The sequence below is a fragment of the Anser brachyrhynchus genome (assembly GCF_964034855.1).
Source record: "Anser brachyrhynchus genome assembly, chromosome: 4".
In the NCBI taxonomy this organism is placed as follows: Eukaryota; Metazoa; Chordata; class Aves; order Anseriformes; family Anatidae; genus Anser; species Anser brachyrhynchus.
Window position 1 is genome coordinate 1,957,492 of NC_137698.1, and position 21,053 is coordinate 1,978,544.

The 21,053-nt window shown below is 38.9% G+C and overlaps 1 protein-coding gene across 5 annotated transcripts in view; it reads left to right on the plus strand.

Annotated features, from left to right (window-relative positions):
• Nucleotides 1-592: 592 nt before the first annotated feature.
• LOC308194816 (bifunctional heparan sulfate N-deacetylase/N-sulfotransferase 4) overlaps nucleotides 593-21,053 on the plus strand; it is a 164,473-nt gene continuing 144,012 nt past the window's right edge. For 2 of the 5 annotated variants that reach the window (XM_080591231.1, XM_080591234.1), the window contains exons 1-2: nucleotides 593-4,035; nucleotides 8,807-8,914. The gene's annotated coding sequence lies outside the window, so the exon portion shown is untranslated. The other 3 variants (XM_080591229.1, XM_080591232.1, XM_080591233.1) reach the window with 2 other exon arrangements.

The following is a 21,053-nucleotide window of genomic DNA, read 5'->3' on the forward strand; positions in this document are numbered from 1 at the left end:
ATTGACATGTTTCTGTAAGCTTGTTTAGGTAATAAGCCTTAAGAGATGAATGAAGCATGTCCTGCCAGATTTGCTGTGATGATTTCTTTGTTATATCTGGGGGACATAAAAGATCTCAACTTGTTTAAAAAATCTTCTCATTAATCAAATCCTGCCTTATGCTGTGGAAATGCCATTTTGAAGAGAAGCACAAGTGAACACCACAGAAGTGGTCAAATAAATTATGTAGGTTCAGTTACATTCATTTCCCCAGGTGGCAGGAATTTAGTTGCCAAAGATGTACCCCCAGAGACCAGTTCTCTGGGGATTAACAAAGCACATTATGCAATAACCTTTATACCAGGTTAATTGACCTAAGAACAGAAAGCATAGAAATACTTGCATTAGTCTGATTAGTTACTTTTCATGATCCTTGCAAACAGCAAGAGAACAGTCTACTCTGGACACAAGATATCCTACCGATTACGCTTTCGTGTGGTCTCACATAGGAAAGAGTAGCTGAAGACAGTTTAGCATCACTCCTCAAGAACTTCCTGAGGGGGGGAAAAAAAAAAAAGCTTTCTCAGGTGCAGTTTCTCCTTTGTAAAGAAGGATGATTGTGGTCAGCCATGAATTTATTTAGTTTGTAGGATTTCTGTAACAAGGAGTGAAAGTCTAATGGTCACAAGAAAATTTTTCAACAGGTGTTCTGCACTGTACTTCAAGTACTTTAAAAGAATCTTTTCTTTATATATATATATATAAATGTTTATATATATGAACATTCACTGAATTGAGCTCTGAACTGGACTCCTGAGTTTACTTGCATCTCACTGTATATAGCAAATTACTTTCTCCACACCTGGAGAAGCATCTAAGTTTGTTCAGATATTCAGTGCCTGAAAAAATCCGGTAAGACTTTTGAAAGCAATGGGCATGCATTTCAGACAGAAAACAGCAAGAACTGGATAAATATGGCAAGTATCCTGCTTCACCAAGCAGCCAAAAAGTAAAAAGAGAAAGCAGTCTGCTAAGTGAGGGTCATCCCTCTGGTTTAAAAAAAAAGGGCAAAATTGTGGCTTTCCTGACTCCTGAGATATTGCATCTAAAGCCATAGGGACAGAAGACACTGCCTAATGCTGTTGTATATCCTGAGTTATTTGATGAACTCCCAAAACATGGTACCTGCTGATATTAGGAAATCATTTGGATGGCTTTAAACAACTGGGGAGCTTGACAGTGCTAAGAATTGTACCCTAATGGTTGCTCCAGCACTACTGAAAAAAAGTGAAAACAGTGCAGAAGAGAAGCTGTCACAGCTTCTTTAATGACAGCCTTGGGTTATTCATCACTAACACCAGTACCAAATGAAATCACTGATTAGAACTGAAGTCCTATCTCCTTCTAGGTTTCTTTTCAGTGCTGTCAGGAACAGAGGTTTCTATTCTCTGAAGAAAAAGGATAGCTTACAATACAAGCTGTAAGATTTCATATCACTGTCACATGGAATAAATTTATTGGGAGCCATTTCTGGACTGTCATATCAGTAGGAATTTGCCAGGAAACAGTTTTCCATCTTTGTTTCTGACAATTTTCCTTTCCATGCTCCTGTTCCTTAGATGAAATCATTTGTCCATCTTATTTTGTACTGTAGTATTTTGACAGATCTAAAGGGTTTTGGCTAGTAACTAGATTTGCTAGTTTTCAAATACAAAAATACAGACTTGTCTCTTTGCATCTCCTCTCTCATTTGCAAAGCATAAAAAAAGACCAACAATAATGAAGATAATTTTCAGTTCCCTACAAAGGAGCAACATGAAATCATGATTCTCTCACTGAGCTCTTAAACACCCAGATCACTTGATTCATGTTTTTGTTTGTTTTTGTTTTTTGTTTTGGAGTTGGTTTTTTGTTGGTGGTGGTTGGTTGTTTAAAGCAAGGAACATAACCTGAATGATCCGTTTGCACAAATAAGCTTTCAAAACTGAAACCGTTATTGTAAGGTCATCTGCAGTGAATCCTGAAGAAAGATCATAAGGAATTGAAGTGTTTATAGGGCATAGGACCAACATAACTGGGTGCAAAGGCTACAGTTCTTTTCTTGACCGAAGTCTAGGCCAGGAATAGAAAATTTGAATCTAACTTAACTGCTATTTCTGCAACATAACCACCATATAATGATGCTTATTAAAAGCAAACTCCGTCTACATAAATTGAAGGAGAATATTTATAATTTATAAGGTAATAGAGGACAGTGGAATATCTTGTCTTTCATTTTTAAGCTAGTAATGCTCATCCTTGCCAATTAGAAGTGTTGCATAATAGGTACAGTACAGTTCATAATTTAGATGTGTTTACTTGCATTGTAATAAGTTTACTGCAAGAATTAAGTTCAATATTATTGGATAATTAATGTGACATTGACAAAATAGTCTTTGTATGCTTGCATACTTTACTTAGCAAAAACATGATATACGTCTCCTCCCAATGACCAGATGTGCAATAAATCACAGCAATGATTTAATTCTGTGAAAGAGGAGTTAAGAATTGACAACACTAAGTCAGGTAATGTCATGCAATTTTTCTGACCTGACCCTACACACATGCACAATGGCAACACCTACACCAGACAAGGTGTCTTCAGTTCTGAAATTGAGAAACCAAGGACCTCCGAGAATAAAAGGCTGTAAAAAAAATCAGCCTCTCCTTTACTCAGGCATTTCGGCTGAATCCTTATATGCAAATACACTCACTAATATCACCAGTATTTGCAATGGGTGACTTTCATTTTCTGGCAGGGGAGAAGTAACGCTTTGTAGTCTGTGGAAGAAAATATGACTTGGCACAGCTTTTTCTAAAAATGTTGCCTGTTATGTGAAAAATCTCATCAAATATAAAGGTCTTTTATTGAAGTCAGGCCTCTTAAAACACCTGTCATGCATGGACATGTACTCAAAGCATCATAAAGGAAGACCAATTTTATTTTTACTATTTAGTTATTAAAGATGAGGAAAACTTGTACTGATTGGGTTAAATATTTGTAGAAATGAAGCTGATCCAAACTTAATACTTTTGATAAAGTTAGTCTCAAGAACAAGACCAGATTTGTTCGCTGAAAGATTAGGTGAAAAGAAGCTGCAACAAAAAAGCCACCAGAATCAATTCTCAGCTTTTACAAATCTGCTGTACGTACAGTTCATGCATTAGACTATCAGAATTAGAATAAATGAAAGCTGCAGATAGACTACCACAATTTTTTCCTACATTCATACGTGCCAAATGATCAGAGACTCTCACTAAAAGGGAAGTTTTAGCCTGCTCCTTTGAGAACCATTTTGACTGATGAACGGATGCTCTGGTCCAAAGACTTCTGAGAGGAGAAACCCAAGGGCCCCCTTCTGGCTGGGAGTCCCGCTGAGCACACCAAGGCAGAAGTTGCTAGTCACAAGCAGCTCAGGCTAGTTTTGCATATCCTACTACATAATAAAAATCTGTAAATCATGTACTCAAGGGCTTACATTGCTGCATTATAGATACATTAGGATGCAGAAGCAGATAATAGGATATCATCAAACAGACTGGGATGTATTTACCTATAGATGCCAGTAAACCATGTCTGGAATACCAGAGTGCTGTATCAAATTGACTGGAAGGGTCACACGTTTTGCTTTGAGCAAGATCGTTTGAAGTCTGTTCATAAGAAAGCAAAAGCCTTAGAGCACTTGCGGTTGCTGTGCTCCACTCAGCTTCAACTCTGCTGTACACAACCACATGCTATCCAGAAGGGCTGTGTGCGTGTGTGTAACTTTTTTTACCCCTTGGTATAACCTTTTTTTTAAAAAAACAGTTTAGCTTATCACATGTTGTACTTCAACTAACAAAAAACCACCAAAACCTCAAGTTTTGTTTCTGGTCCCATGTGCCTGGGTACAGGAAACCCATGTTTTGGAGCCAAACAGGAAGCAGTGTCGTACAACACAATGAGCTGCGCAGCACCACACACCTTGGATAATTAAGTAGCTGACAGTAATTGAAAATAACCCTGCTTCTTGCACAGTAAGTACCTTGTATTACTGGTTGATGTATTGTAGCTACTGACACATGACAGAATAATTTGTCTTTTATTCAACTCCAACACTGAATTATTGGAACTTGGAGTTGTCTGTGGCCTAGAGGGAGACATTGTGCCTGAGTTTCATTTGCTGTTATTGAAGGCAAGAGGTTTATAAAAGTTAATGAAATACAGCTAGCTAAGAGACTGCAGTGGGTCTGAATCTCAGAAGAAACAGATGCCTATCATTATTACACAGGGCAGCAAAAATTCATCAGTCTTTCCAATCTCTGATACAATAGATAACATTTAACATTTTTATAGCAACTTCTGCCTTTGAAGTCATCTGATTAACTGCATGAGTTGTTAAGTTTCTGCTCTTTATATTGTAAGGCATGCATAGCAATCTTACAGTATAAGCAGGTACTCTGAAATGAAGACAATAGAACTGAGGTTTTCAATATCCTCACACCTGAAGAGACTGTCCCAGCTACAATTAGGACAATTCATAATTCTCAGTTAGCCTAGAGATGTGTCCTACACCATACAGTTGGTAGGGAGATACAATCTTTACCTGACTACACAAAGTGCAAAACATTCCAGGGAAAAGAAAACTTTGACACTTAAAAATTTAATCCTGTATAAGACATGGAAATTTGTATAATCCTAGCATAGAATGAAAACCATTTTGACAGAAAAAAATAACATTACTTTATAGCTCTGTAAGTGTTGAGCCATCAGTAGAGGACTGAACACCTGTTTACATGGCTTGGTCGTGCAGTTTTAAAGTAAATCTCACTAATATTTTGAGAAAATCATGATGCTTTCTGGGATATACGAAGATTAAAATGTCACTGAAAGCATCAAATTTTTGAAGATGCATTATTACTGATAATGGCTAGATAACTTTCCCTTATTACTAAGGAAGATGATTCTGTAGCAAACTATCCGTGAATGTCTGCATAAACAAGTCTGATTATTTTTCTTTAAACAGTAACATTTTCTACCAGCATAACTTTGTTGTTCAAGCTTTTTTCTTTTAAATGAAACAAAGAAAGAATCACTGACCTTGAAACATTCCCTCCCATTACAGCAGTTCCTCTAGCTTTAATGTAAGCCTCCAATGTTACTGCTGCTTTGGAAGCAGCTTACACTGCACATTGCAGCCACTGCTATTCAGGCTGCTCAGCTGGTTGCTGAGCTGGGGATGGGAAGATCAGAGGGGCTCCAAGGTAGTTTTTTCTTCCCCCCATCTTTCATACAAAACCATGAAACCTGTCTGTATAATATGTAAACTGCTGCTTGCACAACTCAGCACTGTCTGAAGTCTCAGGGAAGATCTTTTCCTACAGCGCACAACACTAAGCTGGTTTTCTTCTCCTGAACTTCATCTCCTTCAGACTTTCTCATGCACTACCTCCTCTACGCTCATCACAGGAGAGCTGCTGCTGCAACAAAACTCAATCCTTTCTCCATTCCCTGCAGACAGGCTACCAGTTTTCTAGCATACAGGCAAGAAGTTGCATGTTACAGTAACTCTTGCTGTAGTTCCTTAACCTTGTGGAAGAGCGGATATAAGCATCCCTGATGGGAAGATGGAGTGAGCAATAGAAGAATAGCTGAGTGTGTTAGAACTAAACGAAGGTGAGAGTAAGGGAGAGTGTGTGTGAGAGAGGGGAAGGAAGTGACTGTGCAACACCTCAGGTGAAGTTTTCCTGTTGCTTTTGATTTCTGTTAAGTTATGAGCAAAACTCCTCTACAGTTAAAGAGAGATCCCTTAAAACACTGCAGAGTAAAACCCATATAACCCTTTTCTCATTTATCCCCTGGTGAGCTCTTAATTCTTCTGCAGGCTGATACTACTGTCATAGCCAGTAAGAAAACTTTGGCTACCTTTCTACCCTTGTGTCCAATTGCAATAGTTTAAGATCCTCAAATGCATTTATGGCTCTGTTTCTACCTTCAACTTTTCTTCAGCATTCAAAGCAGCAAGATCTCAAGCACTGGGGGTTTTAATTTGGGGGCTACTGTTTGTCATAGCAGGCATACTCCCACCCTTAAGAAAATTTAGAGGCTGCTCTCCACCTGACAGCATTAGGCCTTAAGTCAGTATGAAAATGTTCATTACAAAGAACATCCAAGGCAAAAGCTTTTTATAACTTGCAAGCTTCCCAACAAGTTAACTGCACGTTAAGTGCAGAAGTGATTTTTTAACTGAAAATTTACTTCACTTAGGAGCAAATAAATGAAGAATAACTTCACTTAGTATTTAATGTTCTATGAACTATTTTTTCATAGTTATGCTGCACTGCAGATTCCCTTGGTACATAGAAGCTACACTTTCCTCTGTTAAAATGAAATCTTACTCCTTCCAAGGGAATACAACTTTTCCCCAAAATAAGCAGGATTAGACATAATCCTGCAATCATACCACCAAGAGTTAATAATTCATATTAAGTACAGTTGTTGGAAAGTTTTGTCAGTGTCTATTTATAAAAGACTAAACACCATATAAATCTATGAAAATGATTGTATTAAACATTTAATAATCTATACTTCATACTCAGCGCTGTATGCACATTTGCCCAAGAACAAGTGTTCTGCCTGTAGATACCTGCTGGTTCTGCACTGGTGGAGAAATGTGACTAGGGAGTCAAAGAGGTTTCTGAAATAATGCTTCTTCTCAGAGTTTATAGCTTTGTTCTCAGTTGCTCATCCTTCAACCCTTTGACACACACGCCTATAAACTGTTTGCTGCCTTCTAATCTTGTCCAAGGGTTTTGTTAGATTTTGTTTTGCTTCTGCCATCTCAGTTTTGGCATACTTGTCCCAGGTGTCTAGGTTCTCCTTCCTCACATTTCCCCTCCCACCCCCGTCTATGGAAAAAGATGGTCCTCATGCATTGTGAATACTAATAGCGAGCTCTGAAATCATCAAGACTCCTCCTGTATATTTCTTAGGTGTGGAAACCTTTCTGTAGCTGTACAGAGTTTTGTACACTCTTAATGCTTTCAAAAATTTTGTAGGTTAGAACATGCTCAAAGCTGATGTGATGTTCAAAATTATTTTTCTGCTAAGCCAAGCACAAAGAAACATTGAACAATGCTTTTATGCTTTTCACATTATTGAAAAAACGCTGGTAGTGTTCAATCAGCAAGATTTACCTCTCAGAACAATAACTTCAAAAAATCTTCCTGCAATGCAGGACACCCTCCCAACGCACACTGCAACTTTGGCATAGAAACGTGCTTTCTTCAATGATGAATTAATCTGTTGATTTTCTTTGGAGTACAACTACTTCCAACAAAAAAGGGGGGTTAGAAAGTTTAGAATGAGACAAGCAGGTTTGAATTTAAACTCAGATGTTTAGTTTGGTGAGCAAATTTTTGTAAAGCCAAAGTAGGGTAGTTTCTGTAGAAAATAAAATGCTTCAGGTGCTCCTAACAAATACACATGATTGTGTCTTTAGAAATATGCTCAAAGAATTTCACTCATTCACCTCAGGGAAAGGGAACAGAGGTTTTTCTGTTCTGAAGGTTACATCAAAGTCATGACATACACATGTTTGAATCAACCAGACACTAAACACTGAATCCACTGTAGTTTCTGAGCTGTGCACAAGGAAATGTTAATCCTATCCTGATTTAATTTCAAATGCTACATTAGTATGCAGTGGTGGACATCAACAGCAAAACCAGAGCAAACCTTACAGGGCAAGATAGCAAAACAGGCAATAACAAAGATGCTTTTATTTGCCCATTCCTATGTTCGGAGCTGCCAAGAAATTTGTCTGTTTGCACCCCTTCCTGCTCCCCTCATCACGTGCTGCTTACCTCTCACAGATATTTCCTTCTGTATATAACAATGAATGTGTTCGGGTTTTAGCCTGAACCCTTGCTACCACCTGTGGCTAATGTTAACTGACATTTCTCAGTGCTTGCTGTTGATGATAGTTTTGCAAAAGCTAAGCTGGTTGGAGTGCAATAGTCCATGCCAGACAAATGCCTCAGGCCAGTATTTCTCCTAGAAGTTCCTGCTAGAACAGCCTGTCATTTTCAAGAAAGATAAGTACATTTTACTCCTCATCTTCTTCCCTCTTCTCCCCCTCCCTAGAAGAGCTTGTTTCTTCCATACAGAAAATCAAATACCTATTTTTGTTCAGCTGTAGTTGGATTTCCATACACATGCAATGGAGTCTGACAGTGTGTGATAAAGGCTACAGATGAAACTAGTTTTTATGTCTACAAACATTCACCTAAATTCAGAAAAGCGGAGAGATTTTTCTGTTTCTTCCTTTAGAGGCTTTAAGCCTACTTCCATTAATTTCCCAGAACACTAAGCTTTTTCAAAAAATCCATCTCCATAGAACATATGACATCAATATCATTTGCAATTGATCATCCCAGAGAAAAGATGAGGATCTAGTAGAATAAAATTGTGATCAGCATTGTCAGACAGAGCTGCATTTAAGCTGAACAGGTTATATACCAGTTAATGCTTCCCAGCTAGATATGGGTTCCAGTTTTTCAGGACGTGATCAGTCCTGAAAGAAAATTTGTTGTGTGGAACACAATTGCAGTAAAGCTGCAAAGCAATGGGTACTGACAGTTCACTGCTCTTTTCTTCTCATTTCTGCTTTCTCCTCTCACCCTTTCCCTGCCCTCACACCCCCACTCATCCCACCCAAGTCAAGCACAGGCCAAGCCACACCTCTTAACTCTTGTTGAGGAATATGCTGGCTCCATATAGCACTTCAGTGTCTCATTCCATTTTCAGAAAATGAAGAGGAACCAACATTTTAAAAAGCATAAGAACTCCCAAGAAAACATACCATCCCTCTGAAGCCAAAACATCTTTTGCTACATTTGACTAAAGTTTTTCAAGGTAGAACACAGCCCTGGATAAACCAAATGTTTCTTTCTTTCCCACGTAGGCATATACCTCATCTTAACTTGCATTTTAGAACTGGAAAGTGTTCAGGAAAGAAGCCATCTAGGCAAATAACTGAGAATAAACTTGAAGATTAGAACAATCCGTTTCCAGTTTCTTTAGAAACTCCCCCCAATTGTTTACTGTAGATTTTCCTTCTGGTTCACGCTGAAGCTAGAGTAAGATAAAAGCTAACTGATCATAGCTACCTAAAGAAAAAAATAACTGAAGAACTTGGTGTTTGGAACAACATATAGGCAAGATCTCTGAACCTAATGGTCTCTAAAAGTAACAAAGGTGAAGCTAGGTCAGAAATCAAACTGCCAGTAACATTTTTCCCTGGTTAGAACTTGCACACAACCTCTGCAGAGGTTCTTATTGCACTGGTTTTTGAATGTTTCCACACCAGGTCTGTGAGGCAGATATTAGCCTTATAGCTTTTCTGTACTTTGCTCATTAATTATCTAAGAAATAGCTTTCCTACTTTCATGATTAAGCTTTCTCAAAGCATCTGGCTTTTCAGTTTTCAGAAAGGCTAAAACCAACACTTTTGCCTTCTTTATTGACTTTTTTTTTAAAACACATGTCATGCATATACCGTAGTTTTACAGTTATCTTTGATAACCCCTTCTACCACTACACATTCATGCCTGGAACATCTTTTATTCATAATTTAATGCAGCTAGCCTCACTGGAAGCTGTTACCTCTTATCTAGCTGGTAACAAACAAGATACAAAGGTCCCCTTAAGACTAATGTAGACTTATATATTCATTTGCACATGGGAGGGCTAGCAGGTGACTTCACCTGAGGGCCAGCAATGCAGGAGTTAGCTGCTATCCTGCCACTGAGAAAAAGACAGCCAGGTTTGGTCCTACTGCGGACTCTACTACAGCTAGAATAGCCAGGAGCAGTTCTGCAGGGGAAAATAAAGGGTTCAAGACCCGGTGGCTATCCTATACATACTTCAGATTGATCAAAATGCATTTGGTCAGGCATTACCATAGACCTTCTATAGACATGACAAGCTGGAGGAATCTAGCTGGCAAGTTACAATACAAATTTCATCAAGAAGGCATTTTAGAATAATCTCTAGGCTATCCCTGTTTATTGGGAACACTGGAACAGATGCATTATCTGTTTAATCTGACTAACAAGTCCTCCACTACCTTCCTGCCAGCTCTCCTGTACCAGATGCATGGTTTGAAAGAGGAGCCCCCAGTTTCCTTCCGGAAGGGGCTGTGGGGGTTCCTCCAGCTCTGAGGCAGATAAGCATGGGAGGCGACAGAGCTGCACCATACAGCCCATCAGTGTCAACATGCAGCAACAAACTGCCTGGTGTTCTTGGAAGCCTCTCCTGCTTCACTTCTGGCCTCAGGTAGGGCTCCTGAAGCTGGCCAGAACTGAGAAGGAGGCATACCAGGGACAAAAAAAAACACCTTTTATTCTCTGCGTGGTGTACAGGGCTCAGTATTTCCCCCCTAGAAACACACTGCACAGCCCGACTCTGACCTTGCAGTACAGTGCTGCCACAACTGGGGCCTTTATCCGATTGTTTAAGTACAGGTTCTGACACCAGCCCAGTATTATCAGGCAATACACTTCAGCCTGTCACAGCATATACTTGATTTTTCAGGCATTTTAGACATTTTTAAAAAATGTGTTTGTCCTTTAATAGTTTATTATTTGCTGTTGTGTTAGCCACAACATTTAAAATACTATTTATTGGGCAAATATTAATGGAAATGAGGAACTCGTAGCAAATAGTTTACATAACGAAACAGGTAAAGGTGCAGACAGAGCTAACTAGCCCACCACTGACCAGAATTTGCTTTCTGAAGACGAAGCAACTTTAAAAAACATCATGTAGCAAACATGCTTGGAAATAGAATACTTTAGATAAAGCAAACTTCTACTAGCTCCCAGACAGAGGAATACAAAGTAGCTCAGACACTTGCAGAGAAGTCTTGAAGAATACAGTTCTCTTCAACTGCTCAAGTCCTACACCTAATTTAACTGAAGGAGATTTTTCTACGCATTAAATTTTCAGTTACTATAGCTTTTAGACTGCATGTTACAGGGGAGCACTCATGAAAGACACTCTGTACAGCATCATGTACATTTATTTTTTATATTAAGCCATTGAAAATCACTGATGCATGAGTTTCTAGCCAAATTCACTAGGTGCCAATGAAGCAAGCCTCCCTGCGCACAGAAACAATAGGTGTTTTTTGTTCCTCAAGGGCAACCAAGGAAAATCTTTAGGTTCAACCTTACTTAAGATGGGAAGCACATGAAGTTGTATGACATGCCTTTCTCCATCACCGGTATCATTCAGGCAACGTGGTGAAAGAGCTGTCAGCTCCCATCAGTAGATTATTTCCTTTCTAGAGAGAAACAGCCTGCTGCAGTCCGCTCAAGTGGTCTCCTCTCACCAGGAGAAAGAAAGCAGGGGCCAGGAGGAGGCAGAAAAGTTTCTTCCAGCAGTTTTCCCGGGCAGGGATTCTGAACATTTTATCACCACCTATAATTGGGTCAGTTCAGTCAATACTTGATATTCTGGCTCTCAAAATTGTATCCAAAAGGGAGAAATATGTTTTCTTTATCTAAAAATTCATTTTGCTGTATCAAACCTGAGGCCTTGTCCCAACTGTACATAAATCTTAGAGTACAAAGCATGGTTTGTAATAGGCTCTGACCAGGGGAAAGCAAAGCTGCTTTGAATGAGACCTGGTAAATTCAAGAGGCTGCAAGCAAGCCTGTGCAGCCCAAATCTTAGAGGGTTCTCCCCGGTGTCTTTTGAGCTGATTTAGAAGCCTGACTCCCCAACGCGTACGTACAAAGAAGGTTGGAAGCCTTTACATCACAGGAGATTGCGCTACAAAATGCAGGGCACAAACACTTCAAGGCTCCCAGATAGGTTTTTTTGACATGAATGTTTCTTGTACTAAAGAACATTAAAACCTCACTGTACATTCTTGCATTATTTTTTTCCCCTACCATACACCCAGTGACTCAGCCTATTACATTTACGCTGTAGTGTAATTATGTAACATTAGCTTTTCTCAGAAAAAGAAATAGTTATAGCCACCAAACAAAACAAAAAGCTCTTCCTCACTAGCAATACCAAAGCCTATTTTCGTCTCTGATTACAGAGATTAGTTCTCATTTCCTTTTTCCCCCCCGGTTGCTGTTATGGCATTTGACCTAATTCTCAGAAGATAGGCCTGAGGCAACAACAACAACAAAGTATTCATAAGCAGGAGTACTTAAACAGACACTTATATGCCCATATACAGAAAACACAAGCTCCTGTAAGTAAATTACGAAAAATATTAGCCTTAAAGATAGACATGCACCAAACAGCAATGGACAGGCAGAAGGCAAATATGAAGTTACTCAGTTGAGACAGGTGCAGTTTGATGTTCATATGCAGGTAACACACAAGCAGGCATTTTATACAGAGTAATTTAGAAGACACCACATAAAAAAAAATAAAGAATACAGCCCCAAGCAGCTTCAGAATTACCTAAAATCATAAAAGCTTAAAAGCAATGTAACTAAGGGTTCCTAAGTTATTTCTTATCACAAGCCTTATCCTTTTTCTAATGCACATTTGTTTTTGTTTGTATGAAAATCACTTTAAAAAAAATTTCAGTATAACCGTTCAGGTTTACATGATAGCAAATGAGGTGACACTAATAAAGAAACCAGAATAAGGTAACCCTCAATCACTTCAGATAAACAAAAACCCACAGAAGTCTTCTCAGGCACCTCCTTCAAGCATACTCAAACACCTACTGGTTACGCACTTCAGGGACCGTAGTTATCTTGGAAAAAAAAAAAGGCCATCTGCCCCATTACTGGAGGTTATACAGGAAGCCTGTACTAATCAGGGGACAGAGGGAGAAGCAAGCGGTCTGCCCAGACATACAAATTAACCTCTCCCTCTCAATAAGTTCAGTACCTCATACTCTGTTAGATGCATTTCTAAGATAACCAAATACTCCGAAGAGACTCATTGAGAAAGGAGGAACCTGTGGCTTCGGCACAGCACCTGCTTTGGCTTACAGGGAAGCTCACAGACAGAGGAGGCACTACCAGGGCAGACATCTCCAAGAGAAGCTGACTTGCTGTCCCCTCAGCCAGGCCCCTGGGCAGCTCTGAAAGCCCCTAAGCTGCAGCAGCACAGGGCTGCACCCAGCCAGCTCACGACCCCAGCGTGTGCAGCAGAGAGGGAACCCACAGCACCCTACAGCAATCCGTAACATCTCTTTCAGGCAAATTATCAAAAATTCTAACCTACTAGGCCAACAAAACACCCATACCTTTAGCACTGTGGAACAGGCTGCTTCATCCTTGCTTCTCCTCCGATCATCTCACACCTCGTTCCCTCTAAGAAAGCTATTCTACCTAACACCTGGATTTTTGTAAGAGCTGCTCCTAATTGTCTGATATCCTACAGCTGGGGCAGATAATGAGCTCCCACTGCTGGGACAAGTAGCAAGGCACCTCAGCAGCCCAGGTTGCCGCTACTGCTCCTCTACAGGGAGAAAAAAATCCCACCACCTGCGTGTGATAAGGGCTGCACTACTGGCATTTCAAACAATACCTTAGGTTCCCCTCTTCCAAAATGATTTGATCTGGAACAGTCAATGTGTGAAGTCTTCTGTGAGTGTGTAGGTGGAACCTTGATCTTTACAACATCTTTTATGTCAATAAATGCTGCTCTGTGCCTGCCCTGAAGGACTATTTTGCAGGGACTAACAGCCCCGGTGCTGGATGCTGATGGCTGCATGAGGATTGCCAGGGCTGAGTTCATCTGGTCTCTGCACACCAGGCACTATCTTTGATAAGATTTGTGCAGACCACCCAGCTCACCTTTCAGCCTGTTTTTCTGTATAGCTCCAAGTGTCTGACTCTGTGCTGCAAAGCACCTAAGCTGCACGAGCAGAATACTCTGATAAAATATTAACAGGAATGAAATAGTCAAAACGCTTCTCACACTATCCTCTAGTTGAGGACTTGCATCTAAATGTTTGATGTCACAAGGGGATATTTCTCGCTCTGTAAATGTGTATAAGTCTTGTAACACTAAATGAGAATACGCTCCATAGTGTCACGCTGACAAATTCTTCAACTGTCCATCAGCACAAAAAGGAACTGACTCACAAGACCAAACCAGAATGCAAATATTAGAAATTTCTAGCTGCTAGGAAAGAATAAATATCACAGAGAGAATCCCCCTGCCACAACCTGTTCTTCTATGAGAGCTCACTCAGGATGTAGTGCAAAGTCACAAAACTTCCAGTTTTTGTAAGCAACTTGCCATTTTTGTGTGTGGTAAAATTCCACAGATTTATTCATTTATTTAGGTTAAAACAGGAAAGAAAGGGAGGATCAGATAAGTGCTCAGATGACTGTCACACACACACACAAAAAGGAGGGACTAGTAGCATGTAAGGATTTTAATTGGTCCCTGAAGTTAAGGGTTTACCAACATGAATCATGTTACAGACATAACAGATGCCAAAAAATTTTGAGCCTGTAAAGATAAAGTTGCAAAAATTATTGGTAAATATACAGTAGTGTGGCCAGCTTTATAAAAATGTTTTAAAACTAAAAAGGGCAATAACATACGAAGAGAAGCAACACGGGGATAGGGAAAAAAAAAGAAAGAAAGAAAAGAAAAAAAAAAAAGAGCTATTTAAGATGATAGGAATACTGACTACCTTGAGGAACCGTTTATCCGATCTCTCCCTTTCTGATACCCAAATCAAAATCCTGATGACCTGTACCTGTTTGCTGGTACCCATTTTTTTTCTATATAATCTTTAAAGTTATTTGGTATCTATAGCCCTCTTTAATATGCTTTGTATTCTGAAAAACAGCATCAAAGTTTATATTTACTGTTGTCCTCAAAAGACTGAAGTGACTTTCATCATCCCCTAGACCCTTCCTGAAATGTTTAGATTTGTTTATTTTGTGAAGATTGTATATAAGAAGTGCACTTTCTCCTCTGATGGGGCAGGTAGATTTTTAATCTAATTTTTCCACTGATACCTCTCTTTGAAATGTTTAGTGCTAGAAACATCATTTCCCGGGTTATCCTGATTATTTTTCTGTAGGTAAGTTTTCTGTCACTCCTAAAACTTTATCATAATTACTTGCCAGCTCCTAAAAACCAGGCATTTTTATACTGCCTTTGTTGGTCATGACAAACTTTAGTCTTGAATTTGTCCGAGTGGGGTACATACCTGTGTACCTGACTTTGTCCAGTCACCCGTGTCTCAAGCATCACAAGCATCATTATGGACTTGTGCAAAGACACCGACCCAACCTGAACCTGGGAGCCAGATCCGTTTTGACAAAACCCCCAAATGACCTGGCTGTCAGGGCCTGGCATCTCAATCTGAGGGAGGAGCTTTGCCAGAAAGATGCCCCACGCTAGCCCACAGGTTCCCTTTACTTACAACAATGTTCCTCTTTTTCTGTGACTTCCCCCATATCGAGGGTATTTACAAATTCGCCCTGTCTGTAATACAAATCGTCTTTCAAGCACTCCATCTTTGTGAATTATCTGGCTTTGTGGGCACACTGACACTGGCTGAGTCTTTGAGAACTTAGTCTTGTATCTTAGGCAATACCACCTTTCAAAATGTTTCAGATTCATTAAATAAATTCCAGCCATAGATTTAAAATTATATTTCTTAGATCTTTATATCATAATGTCATTAGTAATAACAATATTTCAAATCTCACCTCTTACAATCTTATGTATATAAGCTCAAAATAGCAATAATCTCTAATTAATGTGTAATAACTAGTAGCTGATTGCAAAAGGATTGATAATTCACTCTGAGAAACACTAAAAGCTTTTATGCAGCAAAAAGCATCATAGCTTTAATAAAGATTTGCAGTATTTGCACCCTGCAGAACTTGGCAAGTTGTGGCATGTTTTCTACTCTGTGTTTTGCAGTGCTTTGCACGCGGACAAAAAGGAAAATTATTGCCTCATTCTGTAAATTCCATCTTGAAAATCTATAATAGAAAGAATAAAAAGGATTAAATAGGAAAAAAAAAAAACTGAGAGAACTGTGTTGTGTGAAGGTAAGAAAAATTAGATCCAGTTTTACAGGAAAGATTTACCAAACTTTCAATCAATTCTTTTCACGGCAATTACCAGCATAGTTTTTATGAACATTTTTAAGATTAGTTTTTGTCACAAGGACCGGACCATTTCTTTAGAGATAAAGCTGGTGGGATTAAGAATAAATCCACTACTTTGAATAATGCTTCATATAATGAATTATATGAGTTGAGACTGAGTAACCTCTGTTAGAGGTAAATTTAGCTCAGGAAATACTGCCTACCCACTTTGCAGAATCGAGTTCAGTTACATTAATTTTAATGCGTTACAGCAGAAAACATCAGACTTGGCTTTTCCAGCAAAACATGAAAAGAAGATTGCACGCAATGAATGTCTCACATAAGTCAAGTTAATTCTAGCATTGAGAACTAGCTTTTTGTCGGTATGATGTGCAAGAGTTAGATTTCAGCCTGCACCGCATTGGGTATTCATGTATGCAAGGAAACACTCCATTAATCAGCTCCCAGTAGGCCTCTTGTTTATTCCTGTGTTATAGTGTTTTTAACAGCAAATTTCTAAGCACAGTTTTCTTTTGGTCTTCAGAACACCACAGTCTGCAAGTGCAACAGGAGTTTAGGGGACAACAGTAATCGGTGGAAAAGGTACACCAAATGTAAATCCACATTTGTCATATAGTTGGCATTGAAACCTCATTTAGGTGCCTCATTTATAGGATGTGACAATTTCAGCATTTAAAAGAGTTGATTTACATTATCACTATGTACCTCAGAAATTTTTTAATTAGCCTTCTTACTAAGGTAAATTGCTTAATCAACTTCGACTCAAATTATTTACAGTTTTAATAGATGGCAACATGTGGCTCCTCTGTTCTGAAGTACAAGGAGAGGTCTAGCATACGTGAAAGTGATTTAAGTGATTTTGTTAAATTTATACAAGTCTATAGGTCTCAGGTATGGCTTTAAGATTTTCTTCATCTAATTTTATATTGCTTCTTCCCATTTTACTGTGTCACTGAGCTCAATGAAAAGTGGTTCTGTTTTGCTCATGTCATTTCAGGCTGAGCACAAAACGTAGTGAAACGCATGTAAATAGAGGATTTTGCCCCTTTTTCATGACTCAAAGCTTAACTCATAAACAGCAGTAAGAAAAAGCGGACTGAGTTCTTGTGTTATTTAATTCCCAAGTGGCTCCTCTATTGTTCAATTAATTTTTTTTGTAATTGCAGAACCTGGTAAATGACTTAAATTTAGGCTGTTTGACCAGATTTTGTGCTCTTAAATTTAGATCACTGACTTGTTAAATACATTCCTTTCCATACGTCCAGGAACTGACTGGCTGTTAATCCCTTTGGCATGATAATTATGCCTGCCATTGAGTTTACAGCTTGTACTTTGAACAGAGCACGTCAGAGTGATACCTACTCAGAGACCTTTTTGTAAACCAAGGATATAGTTTAGGTCTATGATATTACTGGTATATGAACCACTGATTAAGTACTGCCATGTCTTGGCACGCTGGAGGCCACTGACTTGGCTTTAGCAGTGGCAACAGAAGTATGCCAAGCTATAAGTCTGTGGCACGGCATAGCCACAAATCACTTCCGTGTTCCTGAAGATGCTGAAGGATTTAGCATGAAGCTGCTTGATCAGACTGGCTCTTTCCTCAGGTTTCTTTCGGTCAAACAATGCCTTGCACACTCAGCATACTATGCCTTTCAGTACATAACCCTTGTAAAACTATCCCTTTACCTTCATTTTCAACAAGTTAATGGAAAGTGGCATGGAAGTGATCAGGGTTTTAATTTTGTGCCAGTGTTGATCAATGCGGATAATGCATACACATTTGCTGTTGAACTCAGCAAAACAGAGATGGAGTTTTCACCCTTAACACTGATAAATTGTATCTTGGTGGTAAATAGGATGCACTGCATAAATTGACTCCCTCTTGCACATCTAGGAACCTAGGGGAATCCTCCACACAGAAGGTGCTCATAAATATTAGAGAAAGTATTCTCCATTAGAGTATCACGCTAAGTGGTACTCCTGCTGCTGAAACGATGGTGCTTTTAGCTTTTTTATTGATGTTTTGCTCAGAGGTTTCCCACTTTGTATCCCATGTCCTTTGTCATTCACCAATACTTTGTTGTATGAAATAACCACGACATCCCGGGGGATATAAATCAATTGCACAGGTCTTTTTCTCTTCTATCTTGCTGCTTTTCTAATGGGATTGTCTCATTTGGACTTCTGAGTCCAGGTAGGCACAAGAAACTTCAAGTAATTTCAAACCAGAAGCTGTAAAATCTTCCAACAAACCTACTTATTTAAGAATATGCATCAGTTACTACCGCCTAAGAGAAGATAAAGGAGGGAATAAAAGGAAAATATACAGGATGATCCTATTTCTTGGACAAATAGAATAGTAAGTGTATGTTTATTTTTCCCAAAGGAAAAAGATATCAGAAAAAACAGATTTTTTTACCTTTTCACTCAGAACTACATAGGAGGAGATTTCAGTTTCAGAGGACTGCTACTGTTCTACTGAAAAAAAAAAAAACAAAAAGAAGTTCAAGAGCCATCACTCTATGTCTCTGAGCAATGTATCCTAGTGTCAGGCTCTACTAAAAATAAATAAATAAATAAATAAATAAAACACAGATATGAGATAGTAAACTCTGAACTTCAGCTATAGAGGAAACAGAAATGGCTTCCACAACACAGCAATTCTGCTCTATGGGTATTAATGTAGATGACAAGAAAAAGCAACATTTAAAAGTTCAGAACTGAACTTTTCTTGCCAAAAGTATATTACCTGTGAGAGTAATTCAACACATTTTCAAAACATTATCCTGGTCTCCACAGTGGGGGGGGGGGGGGGGGGGGGGGGGCGGGACACGAAAACTAGCAATATATTCTCAGCCCACGGGATAAAATTTACATTTTCAAATGTAAACTCCAGCCAGTACTGGGACTGTCTGGCATAAAAGCATATTATCTGGCTGTAATGCAAGGTGACTTCATCGTCATGCAAACCATTAATATTTAATTTAGGCACGTATGGTTAGCAAATATGTAAGTGTATTAATCCTTTGCAATCTTCTGATGTATACAGCAGCTGTGAGATTTGATTTGAATTGATTTTGCTGCTGACTCTGGTGACCTCCAATAAAAAAATTTGTTGCATTCACCGCAAAGTGATTTATGATGGCAGGACTCTCTATTACATAAATAGTTTCCAATGCATTAGTCAGAAATCCACTATCTTACTTCATTAAACCAACAAAAATAATCAATTCTTATCTGATTTACAGCTTTCTTATGCAAGGAAAAAATATGCTACTTTTATGCCAAATGGAGTTAAAATATAATATGAAATGTCTCTACCTCAGTGTGTAAGTGCCACTAATCAAAATCAGAGTCCACATTCAAGATTTTAGCTCTGATCAAATTCTGGGTTGCACATTACAAGAATTAAATGCGGTACTTTAGCACTTACAACTAAACATGCATATGCATGTTTTGATAATAATTGGTGCTGAGCATTAACACTGTGCCATTTTGAAGTTAAATAGCCACCTAGTTTAAACTGAAGGCATTGCTTAAATACAAGCATTTTACAAATGTCATTAGGAGACAAAGTCATTACTAGCAATACATTAGTAACATACATTTTATGTCAAAACACCCTGAAGCACTTTACCGTCTGTATGCATATGCCTGTGAATGCTAATATGTGCATGCTACTATTATACACAGGAATTGCTTCAATCATTAGAGAAACCCAGATATAACATTTGGTTTCTATACGTACAGAGACAGAAAAACACATCTGCAGAAACAATGCACTTTGTTATTTAAAATGATAGATTCACTACTGAATCTATGGCTGCTTATTACAATGCAGAGACAATAGTAAGGGTTCTCAACCAACTACTACATGGATAATTCATGCATAATTCTGCCAGAATGCCCAGTTCGCAACAGACTACTATCTTCTCAGCCTAGTTTCAAAAGGCAGAAAGAGTAGGACACATGATATTATTTCATCCTCAAATTCTAAAGGTTTTTGAAACTTCAAGTGAGACTGTGACACTGACAATCAAAACTATGATTCAGAAGCACCTCTGATTTTTGCTGTCTAAACCCAGAGGTATGTAAGCCCCTCTTTGTTACCTCCAAGGCTCTAAAATACCTAAGTGCAATCCTTACAGTTCCTTTGGTCCTGACAAGTCGGAACAGCTCTCTGTCTAATTCAGATCTAATCCAGAAGTTAAGCACTTGTCTCTACAAAGCAAACCTGATCTAACATGCAGCCTGAACTTCATTTTGCTGAAGAGAATTTTCAGAAGTCATTATTTAATCCATAATGCCATTATTTAATCCATAACATACAATGTTCAGTTCTTGGTGCAAAAGGCAAGAAGCTATCATTTTCCTCTCCCACATATGTATTCCAGTCACTAAACAAAGAACACATTTTCTTTGCCTGTAGCCTCCCTCTGGTCCATTTACTTGGATAATAATTTTGAATTAAAACTTCAAGGGATTGTTTGGTCATTTTTTATGGTGACATGACTTCCACATTCACTCGTGTTTAAAGCGTGGGGGAAAATGAAGGTCTTAAGAATCTCGAGCAGAAAATGAAAATGATTGTCTTCTGTGCCTGAGTGATTTATTTACTGGGTTATTGGAAAGGGGTGAGAAGGAAAGAGAGAGATCCCTAACCTCTCCTCTTCCTTTGGCAGCTATGCCTTACAAAGAAAGGAGTGAAGTCATCTCAGTCCTTCAGTTTCATGAATGGAAGTGGCACTTTCTTGAGGAGTGCCTTGAATATGACAAAACTCACTATCTCCTGTACTTTGGATAGCTCTCAGTAGCTGTGCGCTGGCCAGTCTTACCTCAGGAGACTTCTTCCTCGGCATGCTGGCTGTGCTGAATTCCTGTCTGAGGGAAGAACACCATGTTACTGCAGTGCTGAGCTCATG